Raw genomic sequence first — 19540 nt, 5'->3', positions numbered from 1 at the left:
CATGATCATGATGACTGATACAAGTGCAATGTCATCTTGCATCTTGCAGAGACCGACTTTCTCCTCCTGCCCTCAACATGGGCTATACCTGATTTAATATTGCATTACTGCTGTGACTTATGTTTTCTGACCTATTGACATATCAAATAAGTTTTTTTCTTCCATCCTCTACATTACTCTTCACTTAACTGAGACAGTCGCTTTATTGAGACATATCCCAGGAAATAATTTAAATGTAAATAGTTATGGGTGGAATTTTCAAACACACATACATGAATTTGGAGCACAAATCCTATTGAAAATTGATTAGCCTTGTGCGCCTAAATCACTTAAGTACTTCTGGAAAGTCAACCCTATATTAATAATGAAAACGAATGGCAATGGCTACATTTTAATTGGGCGATAGGCCACTATTAGCATAAATTCAATTTACTAGGCATGCATTGAGTCAATTCCAAGGGTATGTATGGTATTTAAATAAGAGTTAAATAGGTATGAAATTCTAAGTTCTGTTCTCACAACACTGAGGTTGCCAAATAAGATGTGAAGCAGAAGTGCAGAACATACCATTGCTCTTGGTTTTTATTCAGGACAAGATTTGAGTACTTTTTAAGCCTTTTCCAAGCTTTCTTTTCAAATGACCTCCCTTCCTAACTGGGGCAGCTGCTTTAACCAGGATAGGATGCTGGATTTATACCCTTGTGTATCAGCACACCCAGATCAGATAACATATGCCCATAGGTGATCTTAATTATTTTTAGTGTCTCTGCATCTCTACAAGGAAACTGAAAAAAGAAAACTTTTCCTCACTCAAATGTTGGAGTTACTGTCATAAATATAAAGGGAAGGGTAACCACCTTCCTGTATACAGTGCTATAAAATCTCTCCTGGCCAGAGGCAAAATCCTTTCGCCTGTAAAGGGTTAAGAAGGTAAGGTAACCTCGCTGGCACCTGACCCTAAATGACCAATGAGGGAACAAGATACTTTCAAATCTGTAAGGGGGAAAAAGTTTTTGTCTGTCTGTGTGATACCTTTGCCAGGAACAGATCAAGGATGCAAGCCTTCCAACTCCTGTAAAGTTAGTAATCTAGCTAGAAAATGCATTAGATTTCCTTTTGTTTTTTGGCTTGTAAAATTTGCTGTGCTGGAGGGAATGTGTATTCCTGTTTTTATGTCTTTTTGTAACTTAAGGTTTTGCCAAGAGGGATTCTCTGTTTTGAATCTGATTACCCTGTAAAGTATTTATCATCCTGATTTTACAGAGGTGATTCTTTTACCTTTTCTTTAAATAAAATTCTTCTTTTAAGAACCTGATTGATTTTTCATTGTTCTTAAGATCCAAGGGTGTGGGTCTGTGTTCACCCTTACCAATTGGTGAGGATATTATTATCAAGCCTTCCCCAGGAAAGGGGGTCTAGGGCTTGGGGGGATATTTTGGGGGAAGATGTCTCCAAGTGGTCTCTTTTCCTGTTTTGTATAAATTGCTTGGTGGTGGCAGCACACTGTTCAAGGACAAGGCAAAGTTTGTACCTTGGGGAAGTTTTTAGCCTAAGCTGGTAAGAATAAGCTTAGGGGGTCTTTCATGCAGGTCCCCACATCTGTACCCTAGAGTTCAGAGTGGGGAAGGAACTGTGACAGTTATAAAATTAGGGTATTTTATTTTACAAAACAAAACACCCTACCTAAGTGTCCCATTGATGGACATTTCCAAGGATTTTCATTATTGTGACTTTTATAGTTGATACGATTAAAAATTTTGTTATAAACACCTTGCTGTAGTATTTAAGTACATAAAAGACTGAGGGGATGTCTGTGTTGTGGTACAGAACTTGTTCTGCGAGCATCCGCTGTGATTGTTTGTTGTGACTCTGGCCTGATTCTGATTTCACACTAATTTAGTTAACTTGAGAAGAGTTCCTCCTGATTTTGTAAGTGAAAGGAGAATCAGGCCCATTGTATCTTACTCTGTGTAATGATGGGCTCTATCCCTCAACCTTTTGTGCAAGAAGACAACTTGCATGAGTATCAGACCCTATAGTTCTGAACTCTCTCTAAATTCCTTTGCAACATAAGAATGCCCATACTGGGTCAGACCAATGGTCCACCTAGCTCAGTATCTTGTCTTCTGACAGTGGTCAATGCCAAATGCATCAGAGCGAGTGAACAGACCAGGACAATTTATCGAGTGATCCACCTCCTGTCGTTCAATCCTAGCTTCTGACAGTCAGAGGTTTAGGGACACCAAAAGCATGGGGTTCCATCCCTGAACATTCTGGACCTATCCTTCATGAACTTTGTGATGCTGGCAAACCAGATGCCAGCTCATGCCTAGGCCTCAACACTGAGCAGTACATAGCTGGAAACCAATCTGGCTCCCCCATGTGTTAGTGTTATACCCCATAAGAACCCGTGGTCACCCAATGAAATTAATACAGTAGGTTTAAAATAAACAAAAGGAAGTACTTCTTTTATTACCTTTTGGGACCTAAGCTTGTAACTCATTTGTGTGTGTTTATTTACTTGCTTTATCCTTGTAAATAACTCTCATTTCTTTTTCTTAATTAATAAATCTTTAGTTAATTTATTACAGGATTGGCTACAAGAGTTGTCTTTGATTTAGGATATAAAGTGCAATTGACCTAGGGTAAATGACTGGGAGTAACCTGAATGTTGTTGTGATTTTTGGTGTAAGGGACCATCTATCACAATGGCAAGCTTACCTAGGTGGCAAGGTAGATCAGAGTACCCAAGGGGACTGTCTGTGACTCCCTGTTAAGGCCCTTATAGTGCTTGAGGAGCTCACGCTTGATAATTGGGTGGTGAAATACAAGTATAGAACTCACGACCAGTTTGGGGAGTGTGCCTGCTTCTTAACAATCTGTCCTGAGGCTGGTACTCATGCTCCTGAGCCACTCCAGACAGCTTTACAAATTTATCTAATTCTTTTTTGAACCCAGTTATATTTTTGACCTTCACAACCTCCACTGGCAACGAGTTCCACAGGCTAACTGTGTGTTGTGTGAAGAAGTACTTCCTTTGGTTTTAAACCTGCTGCCTATTAATTTCATTGGGTGACCTCCAGTTTGTGTGTTATGTGAAGGGGTAAATAACACTTCCCTATTTACTTTTTCCACACTGATCATGGTTTTATAGACTTCTATCATATCCTCTCCTCAGTTGTCTCTTCCAGGCTGACCAGACCCAGTCTTTTTAATCTCTTCTCATATGGAAGCTGATGGGGTGACCAGAACTGAATGGAGCATTCAAGGTGTGAGCATACCATGGATTTATATAGTGGAATTATGATGTTTTCTGTCTTATTTCTCCTTTTCCTAATGGTTCCTAACATTCTGTTAAGTTTTTTGACTGCTGCTACACATTGAGCAGATGTTTTCAGAGAACCAACCAGAATGACTCAAGATCTTTTTTTAGTGGCAACAGCTAATTTAGACCTCATCATTTTGTATGAATAGTTGGGATTACAATGCACAATACTTTGCATTTATCAATATTGACTTTTCTCTGCCATTTTCTTGCACAGTTTTGAGATTCCTTTGCAGTTCTTCACAGTCTGCTTTAGACTTAACTATCTTGAATCATTTTGTATCATTTGCAAACTTTGCCACCTCACTGTTCATCCCATTGTCTAGATCATTTATGAATATGTTGAGCAGCACTGGTCCCAGTACAGATCCTTGGGGTGGGCCCGGCTATACACCTCTCTCCACTGTGAAAACTGACCATTTACTCCTACCCTTTGTTTTCTATCTTTCAACCAGTTATGGATCCAGGAAAGGATCTTCCCTCTTATCCCATGACAGCTTATTTGGGTTTAGAGTCTTTTGTGAGGAACCTTGTCAAAGGCTGTCTGAAAGTCCAAGTACACTAAACTCACTGGATCCCCTTTGTCCACATGTTCGTTAATACATTCAAAAATTCTAATAGATTGGTGAAGCACAATTTCCCTTTACAAAAGCTGTGTTCACTCTTCTCCAACATATCGTATTCATGTCTGTCTCTGAGAATTCTGTTCTTTACTATAGTTTCAGACAATGTGTTTAGTACTGAAATTAGACTTACTGGCCTGTAATTGCCAGGATCACCTCAGGAGTCTTTTTAAAAAGTCAGCATCACGTTAACTATGCTCCAATAATCTGGTACAGAAGCTGATCTAAGTGATAGGTTACATACCAAAGTTCATAGTTCTGAAATTTCATATTTGAGTTTTTTCAGAACTCTTGAGTGAATACCATCTGCTCCTGGTGACTTATAACTACTTAATGTCTCAATTTGTTCCAAAACCACCTCTACTGACACCTCAGTCTGGGACAGTTCTTAAAGATTTGTCACCTAAAAAGAATGGCTCAGGTGTGGGAAGCTCCCTCACATTCTTTGCAGTGAAGACCAATGCAAAGAATTCATTTCGCTTCTCTGCAAAAACCTTCTCTGAGTGTTTCTTTAGCACCTCGATCATCCAGTGGCCTCAGTAATTGTTTGTCAGGCTTCCTGCTTCCGATGTACTTACATTTTTTTGCTGCTTGCTTTTGTCTTTTGTTAGTTGCTCTTAAAATTCTTTTTTTGGTGTGCCCAATTATACTTTTATTCTTGACTTGCCAGAGTTTCTATTCCTTTCTATTTTTTTCAGCAGGATTTGACTTCCAATGTTTAAAGGATGTCTTTTTGTCTCTAACTGCCTCTCTTACTCTGTTTAGCCATGGTGGCATTTTTTTTTGGTCCTCTTACTGTTTTTTTAAATTTTATTTGGGGTACATATATGGTGTGAACGTCTATTATGGAGTTTTTAAAAAAGTTTCCATGCTGCTTGCAGATATCTCACTCTTGTGACAATGCTACTGTGGTGGATTTCTTTAACATTTTCCCCCTACAAGGATGTTAAATTTAATTACATTATGGGCACTGTTAGTGAGAGGTTCAGCTATATTCACCTCTTGGATGAGACCCTGGGTGCCATTTAGGATTAAATCAAGAATTGCCTCTCGCCTTGTGGTTTCCAGAACTAGCTGCTCCAAGAAGCAATCATTGTGACTTGAAACACCTCCCACTTTATTCCAGTTCATCAAGTAAATTTCATTAAAGGACTGATTAACAACCCATCCCTTTTTCAGATCCTTAATGAAGATGTTACATAAGAATAGACCTAACAGCAATGCCTGCACCACCGCAATGTACATCTCCCCCCACAAATGGATACAATCAGTTAACATTTATTTCCAGTCCTCCGGCTGCTTCCTGTTCCCTATGACAGCTCCTGTTATCTAAGCTAATTTGAATTAATTTTTTTCAAGAAAGATTTCATGAGACCCTAAAAAATGCAGTAAGATTTGTAAAGACCAAGTCATGCTAAAAACATTCCATTACTTTTTCTAAAAGAACTATAATGTATTGATGCTGTAAGGGAAACAGTGGGGTGGGAACTGCTGGGGCAATTGTCCTGGGTGATCATTTCCCTGGTGGCTAAGGTCTTCTAGAAAGTGTGTGTGAGAGAGATGGGCAAGTTCCTATAAGGTCATCTAGTCTGTCTGTCTGTCAGCAGATATCACTGTAATATCTAAGCATCTAGACCATCACTTGCCAATTAAGTGTTGTTCTCTACTGTATATTTTCCAGTCCTTTGTGGAGTCTTGATTTCCATGTGTCAAGCAATAGGCTTCTAACACTTCCCTTAGTCTTGCATTAGAGAACTCTGTGTTTGAATTTTTTTCCTTATAGCATAATTTTTCCTTTGCTAAGCAGGGAAACAAAGGGATGGGAGTGAAACTGAAATGACTGGAGAGAGGCTGATTGACATGCAGACATTAAGAGTGAGGGAAGTGTGGGAGGGGAAGAGACTTGGAAAAGGAGGAATATGAGGGAAGACCTACTAATAGCTGGATGGGCACGTAAGACATCTGCAAAAATGAAACTCTCCCTCTAAAAATTTCCTGGGTCCTTTCTAGAAAGAGAATCTCACAAGAGAGGGAAAAGGAGATTCCCCCCATTTCAAAAATGAAGTGAACTCTCCAAAGAAGTAATTTCAATGGGCTACAGAAATTGAGACAAACCAATATGAAAAGGGGTGAAAAAAAGACAGACTGGTTAATCTTTGAGGCAGCAATCTTCAAAGGAGCCTCAGGGACCTGGATGCCTAGCTTCCACTGAATTTCAATGGAAGTATCTAACTCTCTTAGGTTCTTTTGAAAATTCTGGCCTGACAGGCCTTAGAAGAACAGAAGCTAGAAGCATGAAGCAGTGCATGCTAGTGTGGATAGGTGCATCAGTTAGTCCTGAAGTCAGTAGTACTAAACATAATAGTAATTATTTGCACTGTGGTAGCACCTAAGGGTCCCAATGATAGACAACTTCACACTATGCTAGACACTGTACAAACACATAAGAAAAGAGATGGTCCCTGCCTCATGGAGCTAATGTAAATGTCCTATTCATTGTATTCATTTATGGTTGGTTAAGGATTTTTTCTTGGGGGGGGGGAAGGGATTTTTGAGAGCCTTTAAAATATGTGGTTAAGATTTTGAAATTAGTGCACGGGACTTAACTATACATCTACTTCTAAAATTAATATATGGTGTATGGCTAAATCCCTGCACTGCTTTGAAAATTTCAACCCATTTGAACCCGGAGATGCATCAGGGCCTGGGGTTAGAAATAGAATGATGGCAGCAAATCAGGTTCCACCGGAACCACAGAGTTGCTGCTGCCTGCATTAGGGGAGTCTTGTTGAAGAAATTTGTAAAAGGGGGGGACCAGCAAACGAGCTGCTCAAAATATTGGTCCAAATCCAACAAATGTTGTTGCCTTTTTTTTCATTAGTTGATGCTCAGAGACCAAATGCGCTTTATAGTTCACCATAGGCAGAAATGTTTTGAAAGTCAAACAGGGTTTTTCTGGTACGTTCTCCTTCCAACGTGGGGGTAGGACTCAAGGATATGGTTGCTCAGATTGGGGTAGAGGGGGATATAACAGATTGTTTTGAAGTTGTGGAACAGTGTGAATGCAGTAAGGCACCAGTGTCTATAGTGAGAAGCTTGTGCAACACCAGTCACCTGTTAGCTTTGTCACATTGCTTTGGTTGACACTTCCCATCTTAAAAGAAAAACCCCTTTGATAGTAAATAGGGAGATTTTCGAGACCGGAAACTGCACAAATTTGTGTTTTGATTGAGGAGGCATGCAGGAAATCTTGTGGAGGGGAGCAAGATGACAGTATATCTAAAGGAATACTAGCTACAAGAGGGGATGGATTTGGAGGAAATGTGATCTAATGGACAGAGCACTGGACTGGGTGTAAGAAGAACTGGGGTCTGTTCCCAGCTGTGCCACTGACCTGTTGTGTGACCGTGGGCAAGTCACTTCTCTTGTCTCTGCCTCTGGGTCCCTTCCCACCCATTTTCAGTCTTTTCTATTTAAACTGTAAGCTTGTAGGGGCAGGGATTTTTTTATTTACAATGTCTACAGTGCCTAGAACAATACGGCTCCAATCACTGCATATCAGTATTAGGCAGCACTGTAATACTAAGAAAAAAGGAGAATTTGCTTTTCAGAGCTCATGAGGATTGAATTTCCTCCATTCTTCTTAGGCAGAATAACATCTGAGAAGTACAGTGGTCTAGGAAATGGATCGCAGTCCTCATGGCTTTACAATATCAAGTCTTAGAATTCCCGCTAAATTAGTCTTAATCTGTTCTATTGTCTTTGTCAGTTTCTTCTCTGCTTATCATGGCCCACCTCCCATCTGCACTGGCCAACAAAGCAGGACCACTGCTGTAGGGAGCCCTGTCAAAGTTCCTTCCCCACTCTGAATTCTAGGGTACAGATGTGGGGACCTGCATGAAAACCCCCTAAGCTTATTCTTACCAGCTTAGGTTAAAACTTCCCCAAGGGACAAACTATTTTACTTTTTGCCCTTGGACTTTATTGTTGCCACCACCAACCGTCTAATAAATATATAATAGGGAAAGAGCCCACTTGGAAACGTCTTTTCCTCCAAAATCCTCCCCAAACTCTACACCCCCTTTCCTGGGGAAGGCTTGATAAAAATCCTCACCAATTTGCATAGGTGAACATAGACCCAAACCCTTGGATCTTAAGAACAGTGAAAAAGCAATCAGGTTCTTAAAAGAAGAATTTTAATTGAAGAAAAAGTAAAAGAATCACCTCTGTAAAATCAGGATGGTAAATACCTTACAGGGTAATCAGATTCAAAACATAGAGAATCCCTCTTGGCAAAACCTTAAGTTACAAAAAGACCCAAAAACAGGAATATACATTCCATTCAGCACAGCTTATTTTATCAGCCATTTAAACAAAACAGAATCTAACGCATATCTAGCTAGATTACTTACTAAGTTCTAAGACTCCATTCCTTTTCTGTTCCCGGCAAAAGCAACACACAGACAGAGAGAGCCTTTGTTTCTCCCCCCCCTCCAGCTTTGAAAGTATCTTGTCTCCTCATTGGTCATTTTGGTCAGGTGGCAGCGAGGTTATCCTAGCGTCTTAACCCTTTACAGGTGAAAGGGTTTTTCCTCTGGCCAGGAGGGATTTTAAAGGTGTTCACCCTTCCCTTTATATTTATGACAAGCACCAATTATGGAAGGTGTACATTTCCCACACTCAAAGCTCCCAAGGCATTCTGGGTGAGTCACTCAGAATACTTTGGGGCAGGAGGGTGGAGAAGGGGGCTGCACCTTCTGGTGCCTGGGGCTGTCTTAAAAGGTCCATGCTGTGAACTGACTTTAAGTAGCTTAGATGTGATACAAGAGCCTTCTCCTCCTTGGACATAACCCATAATTATAACTGTTGTCACTGCATGACATGCTACAATTAACATGTGCAAGCTGTTTCAGATTGATTCAAAATACTAAGAATTTTAATGTTTTTAATCAGACCAACTGAAGTGCTGCCTTTGAATGAAGCCCAGTTTTAAATACAGGGCCAAATGTTTTCCCTCTTGTGATTAGTGCTAATCTTTGTGATCCAGACAAATAGCACTCCCGCTGCCTTCTAACTCAAAGCAGTGTAACCCTTTAGTGTATGACATTTCTAAATTAATTCCCTGAGCAACAAAGCTACATGAAATAAACAGATGTTAGTTTAAAACATCTTACAGAGGATCAAAGACCCACAAATTACAAAGTAAGTTTCTGCAAATGTGCCAGCTCCTGTAAAATTCCACTTTGAAGCAAGTGTAATGGCCAAGAAAAACATCAGTGTTTTCATGTAAAAAATTGTTCATTCTAGAAACAATCAGATGGTCTTGGCTATCAAACCTGGAGATAAAAACAGAGGAGCAGACTGTCAACTGGTGTAAATCAGCATATCTCCACTGTCTTCAATGGACCTACACTGACTTGCACCAGCATATATAATTTTAATCCTATTAATTTTAATAATAATAATACCTAGCTCCTTCTGTAGCACTTTTCATCTGTAGATCTCAAAGCTCTTTACAAATGAGATCAGTATCATTATCATTAGTTTAAACACTGGGAGAATGTGGAGAAAACAGAGCGAACTTGAATGGATTCATTTTGTTAAGCCCTCCATGTTTCCCAAGGTAGAAGTAATAAGGTTTAGATGTTGCCTTAATTTGTATGGATTCTTAAGCAGCAAACTAAGGGGGGATTTTTTTCATGGCTATCCTTTGTTAAACTATTGGCAGTACATCATTAAGTGCAACTATCCGCAGATTCAGCCCTACGAGTCTTAATTAACAGAGCAACAGAGAAACCCTTAAGTAGACCGGTTTGCTATTATTTAAATGACAGGTTTCAGAGCAGCAGCCGTGTTAGTCTGTATTTGCAAAAAGTAAAGGAGTATTTGTGACACCTTAGAGAATAACACATTTATTTGAGCCTAAGCTTTCGTGAGCTACAGCTCACTTCATCGGATGCATTCCGTGAGCTGTAGCTCACGAAAGCTTAGGCTCAAATAAATTGGTTAGTCTCTAAGGTGCCACAAGTCGTCTTATTATTTAAATGTTATATATTGTACAGCAGGACCTTGAAGTGCAATCACTGAATAACAGGCTGCTAAGAGAGTTTCTCTCCTCAAGACAATTGCCTGACAAGGTCTTTCCCCCTTTCTTCCACCCAGATGCCCTTCCCAGACGATGAGATTCCCACCTTACTTTCTGAAACTAGCTGTTGCCAGGCAGTAGGCCAGCTGTTCCTTTTGTCTATTGCCTTACTCTAGGCAGCTTCCAATGATCTTCTGGGCTTCCTAGAGGTAAGAAATACCTGGGTTAGCATAGTGGGGAAGCACCAACCCTAATGCTGAACTCCATGAACAACCAGAGTGAAAAATAATAAAGTTCCTGTTGATGTTGTGGATGAAGAATGTAAATGAAGCAGGATACACAGCTTGTGGCATGTGAAGATTGTGTTCTGTAAACATGTTATCACCAGTCCTTAAGTGTCATCCTTACGCATTTAAAGAAGCCCTTCAATCTTTTCCTCTGAGGCTTTTCTCTTGGCTCCCTTCTCTTGCTTGGTCACTGATGCTTTTTAGAAGTCGGGGAGAGGGAGAGAACTTGTGAAGTGCTGATCTGCTGCTCAGTACAATTCCCTTTCCTCTTTACCTAGTTGATTACAGACACCAGAAAATGGTTGGTGGAGAAATGAATAAAGCTGTGAGAGCAAGGTGTCTGATACACCAGTGAACAGCCTCAGTCAAAAGAAAACGAGGACTTGTGGCACCTTAGAGACTAACAAATTTATTTGAGCATAAGCTTTTGTGAGCTACAGCTCACTTCATCAGATGCATACAGTGGAAAATACAGTGGGGAGATTTTATATGCACAGAGAACATGAAACAATGGGTGTTACCATACAGACTGTAACAAGAGTGATCAGGAAAGGTGAGCTATTACCAGCAGGAGAGCGGACGGGGGGGGGGCGGTCCTTTTGTAGTGATAATCAAGGTGGGCCATTTCCAGCAGTTGACAAGGACAGTAGGAGGGGAAATAAACAAGGGGAAATAGTTTTACTTTGTATAAATACACATCCACTCCCAGTCTCTATTCAAGCCTAAGTTAATTGTATCCAGTTTGCAAATTAATTCCAATTCAGCAGTCTCTCCTTGGAGTCTGTTTTTGAAGTTTTTTTGTTGAAGAATTGCCACTTTTTGGTCTGTAATTGAGTGACCAAAGAGATTGAAGTGTTCTCCGACTGGTTTTTGAATGTTATAATTCTTGACGTCTGATTTGTGTCCATTTATTCTTTTACGTAGAGACTGGGAAATGGCCCACCTTGATTATCACAACAAAAGGTCTCTTCCCCCACCCCACCCCCGGCTCTCCCGCTGGTAATAGCTCACCTTTCCTGATCACTCTTGTTACAGTCTGTATGGTAACACCCATTGTTTCATGTTCTCTGTGTATATAAAATCTCGCCACTATATTTTCCACTGTATGCATCCGATGAAATGAGCTGTAGCTCATGAAAGCTTATGCTCAAATAAATTTGTTAGTCTATAAGGTGCCACAAGTACTCCTTTTCTTTTTATGGATACAGACTAACACGGCTGCTACTCTGAAGCCTCAGTCAGTGGTTTGGAAGGGGACAAAGAGGCAGAGGGGATCATGCTCATGATCAGGGCTGAGAGATGATGAACACATGGAATAACAATTTCAGTACTTTGGAAGTCTGGCTAGGAAAAAAAATCAAACTACAAATCAGTCAGAGAGGCGACCTTCCCCTAGGGAAGGATACTAGAGACGGAAAGGGAGGGAGGCTTAGAGCAGGAGTTCTTGAGAAGGAGGAGAAACAGAGCAGTCTTGAGGGAAAGGGGGAGCAGAAAGTTTAGTGTGTTAACTGGGGACCAGTAGGCAACACTGGGCAATTATGAGCTCGTATCATTGACTCTTAGCATTAAGGAGGAAGTACATTTTTCAGCAGAGTTCAGTGACATTTCAAGCTCTTGAGGCTGATGCCTGGCTTAGCAAGGCATGCTTGCTTCTGAAGGATGGCTGCACAGTGTGAGAGGAAGGGATAAATTGGTTAAGCGCAGAAGAGAAGACCAAATTGCAGGTGATTTACACTGGGGAAGGAGGTAAATTCTTCAGAAAAAGAAGAGAAAACAGAGAGGGATTTTTGCTGATAGTTTGCCAGTTCTGACACACATGAGGGTCAGAATAGGAAGAAATCCCATGTCTAGGGAAAGAAATTAAAGGCAATTAGTGGTTACCAACAGTGAGGCCATTGGGCATGTGATAGAATGAAATGCTGATGATGAGGTCAGAGATTTATTATAGAGGTGTCTTAAGCTGGCGATTTCTTGACTGAAAGATTCACAGGCAGTATCAGAGGCTATAGGGTCATGGAAATTCACAGTTTAGATATTTATATCGGCACTGATGATTCTGCCTGAAGAGGAAGACTGATGCGCAGGAGGAGATATAAGACTTCTTGAAGGAAGGCAAGTTTCCCTCTTGTCGTATGATGGAAAAGTTGACAGACATTTGAAGTCTATGAATCATGGAGATTAATCGGTTGCATAAAGGAGATGAACTGGAAAGAGAGGGCTGAGAATGTGAACTCAGATCTACAAATTGTAGTGCCATGTCCCTGGGCACTCCCTGGGAGCTGTAAAGATGGTATCCCAAGGGAGTGACTTCAGTGAATAACTGCCATATTTGAAATAAGAGAAAATACTGTCACATGACCTCATGGTCTCCTTATTTGTGGATGAATGCTTTCAACTTTCCATAGCGCAAGTTCAAGTTATTCCCTCCAGTATGTATCACCTTACTCTCGATTACAGTGAATTACAGCTGCTGTTTTGCCCAACTGCTTAGCTTTGCTATGTCCGCCTAATTCTTCACATAACCCTCTCCATTGTTGTTGAGATCATTTTGTGTCATCTGCAGGTTTTGCCACTGCATCGTGCACTTCCCAAATGGGGAAAGCCACAATCCTTTCAGAGTTGTGTCTCTTGTCCTGCCCCAGCCAGGACAGTAACCTATTACAATATGTGTGTTTACCTGCTAACAGCTTAGGAAAGTGTTTAACAAAACTTTCTGAAAAAGCCACATTCAGGAAACAAAGATGCAGGGCTAGATTTGATCCTGGCAGTTCTCCCATTCTGTGCTAAGTGACTTGCTAACGAGTCACAGGGTGATCACCCCAGGAGCATCGGAAGCGTGTGATTATCAGGAGGATGTGATGATAGCTCCATGCGTGCTTATTCTGTATTTCAGTTACTTGGTTTTCCTGGCTATTTTAGAAATGTTTTACACAGCTGATGCATCTTCTTCTTTTTTTTTTAAAGGAAGAGACTGTGTCCACTAGTTAAAGCATGAGATTGGGAGTCAAGACTCTAGGCTTCTATACCCAGTTCTGCCAATGATTTGCTTGACTAGAACAAGTCACATTAGATCAACATTTCAAAAAGTGTCAACTTATTTGGGGTACCTCCAGATGTCGGTGCCTAGACCCTCAGAGCACTGAAGACCCATCACTCTCAGTGACTTGGAGATGGGTTGCTCGTCACTTTTTGAAAACAGGCTATAGGTGTCAAGTTGGACAACAACAATACAAAATGGAAACACCCCAAGTTCCTGGAAACTTCTGAATATCTTGACCTGAATTTCTCTGTGCTTCAGTGTGCCCCAAAGAAAATGAGGGTAATGTTATCTCAGTGGAGCTTTTTGATGCTTCATTAAATAATGAATGTTAGGAAAGTGCTTTGAGATCCTTAAATGAAAGATGCTGTAGACGTGCACATGATTATCATTATTATAACAGAAGTCCAAATAAGGGAGGAAAATGAAAGGGGTTTGCTGGGTGTGGACAGAGGTTGGAAGTTGTGCTCACAAGTATAATGGCTGAGCTGCCTCTGAAATACAGCATCAAAATGCTTATTAGGAACACATTTCAAAAGGTGTCTCATTTGAATTGCTGTGCAATGTAAAGAACTTGATAAGTTGTTAGAGGAATAGAGAGTATTTTACACAGGCAGCACTAATTATGCCTAACCGTGAGTTTTAACTGAGCAAGTAGCTCCATCTGCTTTTACAATACAATTTATGACACTGTAGCTTGGCATGCTCAGAGTGCCCCTGAACAGTAAGATGCAATAGCATATGTAAATACTTCCTAATTATGCACAGCAACGGGAATTCACAGATGGGCAACACAAACACCCATCAAAGACCTGCTACCTATCATTCCTCCTTGAAACAGTCCCTTGTTGCAATAGATTTTTGGAATGGAATACTAAGATTCCATTATCTAAAGTGGGTTTCAAGCAAGTGTGAGCTCTCGCTTGCTTTTATAGGAGGACATATTTCAGATGACAGCAGCGCTCAACTACATTGCAAAATACTCATGCGTCTCTCCTGCCGCAAATGCAGTGTATGCTCTGTAATGATGGGAATAAGGATTACGCAGATGCAGAGTTGCTGTGCTTTAAACAAGAAGTAGAGTTCAGTGAATTTGTTTCCTTTCTTTTGGAGTCAAATAGTCCATGGTGTGCAAAATTCACTGCTGTGAGATATGCTCAAGATAATGAGGGGTGAATTGTTAAAGCCACATGCAAGATTTCCGCTAACATCAATGGACCTGCACAGAGAAATACCCCATGCATTGCATGGGTAATGCTGATATAGAGGTAAACCCTTTCAGTGTCTTGCCTAAACTTCATAGATGGCTATCATTTAACAGGGTGAAATCTGTCACCTATTCCACCATTACAGCCTTAAGTGAAAAATAAGAATTAAAACTGGCATTTTCAATGGCACATAAGGAATTCTTATTCCTTTGAAAATCCCAGCCCCAAGCCAAGGTCTTTAGGAGATCAGTTTCTCTTTCTGTCTCTGAAAAATAAGAGCCTTTTAATATGGATTATGTCATCAAACCTTTACTGGGCTAATTTCCAAATAGATGCACATGCTGAATGGGTAAAATGGATAAATGCATGCTGGGTTATTTTTTCCATGGGTGACACTTAGGACTGTGCCCTAATTTCTGAGCAAAGAGGAAAGTGAAGTAGTCAAGCCTGGGGCTTAGCCATCTGTTAAGTGTGTAAGTGAATTTTTATTTTATAGGAGGTACACATTTCGATCCTGAATGCAGTCAGTGTAAATGCACCCTTCAAGGAATTTGACGCATCAGCATGCAGAGTGGAGTTGCATGTGCAAAAACATAACCAGTACCTTATGGTGGTGAGACCCTCTGTTGCACTTCTGAAGATGATACAAGATTTTGCTCACATGCATTTACATGCCTAACCACATATTGATCAAATAGCCTTTGAAAGTAGCTCGTCATTAACCATTTACCTTGATGGAATTGGACACGGATCTACTTACCCTGGGTATAAAGGGAGCCTGACCTATAAAGGAGTCTGAATTCACAGCATAGTCTCATTGAGATGAATCAAGAGTAAGTGTTGGCAGGATCAGGTGCTCACTCTATTGTGGGGCTGTAGGTTGGAGGGAGAACACCATTTGAAAGCTGTAGAGTCATGATGGTTCTTCTTCCTCTTCATTTCCAGAAAGTGACACAAACAGGCAGTGCCCTGATCTTCAACAATGTTTAGTTAACTAAAAGCAGACTTCTATGTAGCATAGAACTTCAATACATCTATTAACCATGGAGGAGGATGTGATAAAAATATAATGAGTCTTTGCAGTGCCAGTGTGCCTTTTTTCAAGGCTATCCAATTGCTACAGAAATAGTGATTAATCCTCACAGCATCTGGGAGGTTGGTATTATGGTACCTATTTTATTATACTTACTTGTGAGCACCTATTCAACACAGGTAAACAGAGGATAAGTGACTTTTCTCAAAGCCACTCAGCAAGTCTGTGGCAGAGATAGACCTTTTCCTATCTTCTCACTCAGGGGTAGTCAATAGGCAGACCACGGCCCGCTCCCCAGCACAGGGCCCTCCTAGCAGGCAGCAGGTCGGTTGGGCTGGGCTGTAGGGTGCAGGGTGTCCCCGGACAGCTGCTTCTGTAACCACAGTCCCACCAGCTCTGTCCTCCGCTGGCTGGCAGCAGCGCAGGGATGGGGAGAGTGGGCCGTATGGGTGAATAATCAGGAGCTGGCATCCAGGCTCAGTGCGTGGGGTGGCGGGATCCTCTCCGGGTGGAGCGGGTGGGGAGCTGGTGGTTGGTCGGGAGTTTTTGGAGAGCTGGGCCACCTGGTCCCCAGGTAAGTGAAACTGCCAAGCACCTCTTGGCTGGGCCGCCTGCCCTGCCATGAGGCCTCAGAGTCCGGCGGGGAGGGGTGACAGAGCCAGGCCCCAGCTCCCTGCCCTGAGTAGGGGAAAGGCCCACAGGAAGAGGCTGCGTCCTGGGCCTGTGCCAGCTGCCCTGCCACCGTGATGGAGCAGCACTGCCCCCAATCTTGAGAGTGAGGCTGCAGGTACCCCCTCCAGCACCACCCAAATACGCCCTCCAGTACCCCTCTAATACTCCTCCCAGTACACACTCATCTGTCCCCCACCCCCAAACACCCACTCCCAGTATACATGTACCCCTCATTCACCCCAAATGCCCCTCCCACATCCCAAATATACCCCCCCAGTACACACACACCCATCACACACCCCAATTATCCCCTCCAGAAACCCCCCAAATACCCTCTCCCAATACGTACACACCCACTCCTCCAGCACTCCCCAAATACCCCCTCCCAGTACACACTACCCATCCAGCACCCCCAGTGCCCCTCACAGTACACCGCTCTCCAGCTCCCCCACCCTCTCCCTCTCCACCCCCAGCAGTGTCCTTTTTGGGGGGAACTCAAAATATGGTAACACTAAGCTGAGCGGTGGATAATTGGGGGGTTGGGAAGGGGAGCTAGGTGGGGGCAATCGGGGGCTTATATGCCTCCAATAATTTTATTTGACAAAACCAAAGTTAATACTCTTTGTAAACTCAAAACAAATTCAGAACTGAAAACAGTTGTCTGAAAGTGTGTTCATGCTAATATTTGCATTTATTTGACATTTTATCTATGTACTTTCTCAACGTCTCAGATGTAGTTTATTACATCTTTCTTGAAAATTATTTTTGGGTTATACAGTGGTTTGATTTTATTTTTCATTTAATGCACTAAAAATAAAAGCAATAAGCCCTGGGTATATTACACAGGATTCTATGTTGAACAAGGGCACTTGCAGTGTAAAAAAGGTTTTTCTGGGATTTGGATCTTCACTATACCTTGACCAAGAAATTTGGACATTGACAAAATTAATTGACTACCCTGTCTGGCTAGTAAACAAACACAGGCTTCTCCTACATATCTAACTTGACTTCACAGGGACTCTTCTTCTCCTTCTCAAATGTGTATTTAAATGAAAACTGTTCTACAGGTACTTTGGGAGACAAGGTACGTGAGGTAATAGCTTTTATTGGACCAACTTTTGTTGGTCAAAGAGACAGGATTTTGAGCTACATCCAAAGAAGACCTCTATGTAGCTCGAAAGCTTCTCCGTTTCACCAACAGAAGAAAGTCCAATAAAAAATATTACCTCACTCACCTTGTGTTTCTAATGTCCTGGGACCAACATGGCTACAACAACTGTGCAATCTACAGTTACCTGACTTTCTGAGAAAAATGATTGTTTGACATGATTCACTATAGGGGTGCAAGAATGACACACGGACAAACCACAATCATAAAGGTAACTACTCACTGATATCAGTGATATAGGATACAAACAGGTAACTATGTCAATGACTGTCCTTGTTTTTACATTTCAATTCACAGTCTCAGATGATCCTTTCTCCTTGGATTTGCATGGGTGTCATTAGACCCAATGAAGAGAGCCCCTTATGGTGAGTAGATATTGCTAAAGCTGATTTATCTGTGACCATTTAATAGAAGACTCTTTGCATGGCTATTACTTTTTAAAGATACTCTTTTTCTTTCTCTTATCTACCAGATGCGACATTTTGAAGGAAGACAGTTTTGTCTTGACATTTGATGATGAAATGCAAAGTGTTTGCTTTAGGTTAATAAATGATCGAAGATTAAATCCATTTTAAAATCTTCATAGAAATTCCAGGTGTGGTGTTTGACTGGTGTAATCAGTCAGATGAAGCACTCTATTCCATCTTCCTCATCGGTAACCAGTCCTGTGAGTGACATTTAAAAATGCACCTTCAGAAGAATGTGCACTAACAAACAAGAGAACATTGATATGGTGTCTGGGTAACTCCATGGATGGGCAATGAGCACTGCAAACTTTTGCCTATGGGTCACTCACGTCAATTCACTGCAAACTGGAACTGAACAAGTGTTTGACACTTTAGTGATGTTAATTAATGGCCTCAGTCCTACTGCCAGCAGAGAGATGGCCACGTCACACACCTGCCATCACAACAGGTACATTGGGGTGGAAAACAAACTACATTTTCAGCCCTAGAGGTGATCACTTCTGGTCAGGCTCAAAGGATATTGCTGTGAGGGAGCTTTGGGGCTATAATTCCACCTGTAGATTCAGTCCAAGTTGGACACGGCAAAAGGAATTATAGTCTCAGAATAGGCACTTGGATACCATGATGACGGGAAGGGACACTCTTTGTTCACTCTTTGTACAGCGCCTGGCACACTGGAGTTCTGGTCCATAACAGGGACACACATAATTGAGGCTAACTTGTGTGGATCCTATGAAGGTCATCTCTTTCAGAATATTGGTGTTGGAATCCCTCATCCTTATTGCTCTTGCTTGTGAGAATGACACCTCTTTCACATGAAATGTAACCCTATGCATTCTAGTACCATAGCAGAAGGGAGTGGGTGATCAAACATGTATATGACTTTTGTTCTTGGTGACATAAAAGAAAATGAATGTAATTTTCACCTACATGCTTTTATCTTTTTATGAGTAGAGCTGCTTATAAGCAAGAAGGCAAGGTGAAGTATTAAGGTGATAACTAGAAAGAGAAAAACCACCCTTAATATTTTCAAAGTAATGAGTTAAATTTGAATACGTTTAATACTCAATGATACATACAATTAGTACTGGTTTCCGTGGTTACACAGCAAAGATACAGAAATTCTAGCTCGGGTTCTTGTAATCAGAACTCTAAATGAAATAAAAAACAGGGCACATCCAAATGGAAAATACTTGTATGCTAGAATATTGTGTCCAATCTGGCAGCCAAACTTAAGCAAGTTAAAACATGTAAAGATTTGTGGCAGTTAAGAAGATTATTTCCCTGCCAAGTCAGAACATACCTAACTAAGATCAAACTTGCATATTCATCACTGCAGAGAAAACAGTATTTGTTCTTTTTTTAAAGAAACAATTATTTGTTCCACCGAAATGGCACCTGTATGACATTTTACGTCCTTCTGCTTTGTAATTTTGTTGGCTGATGCATTACCACAAGCATGTGTAGCATGGAAGGAGTTAAAAGACTGAACTACGATTTCGTTACACTAAATTACATAGTTAACATGCACAGATGGGTTGTTGCTAGCCAAAGCAGGTGTTCAGTGATGTAGTGCAGATGGCTATGTGACAGCTGTGTTGCTTGGCGAACACACATGGGATTGAACTGGGGACT

General features: G+C 41.3%; 1 long non-coding RNA gene across 1 annotated transcript in view; it reads left to right on the top strand.

Annotated features, from left to right (window-relative positions):
• LOC311515971 overlaps nucleotides 1-17997 on the top strand; it is a 58497-nt gene extending 40500 nt beyond the window's left edge. Inside the window, exons 2-3 of the long non-coding RNA XR_014710280.1 lie at nucleotides 17736-17803; nucleotides 17911-17997. This is a non-coding gene — a long non-coding RNA (uncharacterized lncRNA). The remainder of the gene's footprint in view (nucleotides 1-17735; nucleotides 17804-17910) is intronic.
• Nucleotides 17998-19540: the final 1543 nt, after the last annotated feature.

This window comes from Lepidochelys olivacea, assembly GCF_965140295.1.
Source record: "Lepidochelys olivacea isolate rLepOli2 genome assembly, chromosome: 2".
Taxonomy (NCBI): Eukaryota; Metazoa; Chordata; order Testudines; family Cheloniidae; genus Lepidochelys; species Lepidochelys olivacea.
Note: the sequence above shows the minus strand (reverse complement) of the source record. Positions and strands in the feature narration are given on the sequence as shown.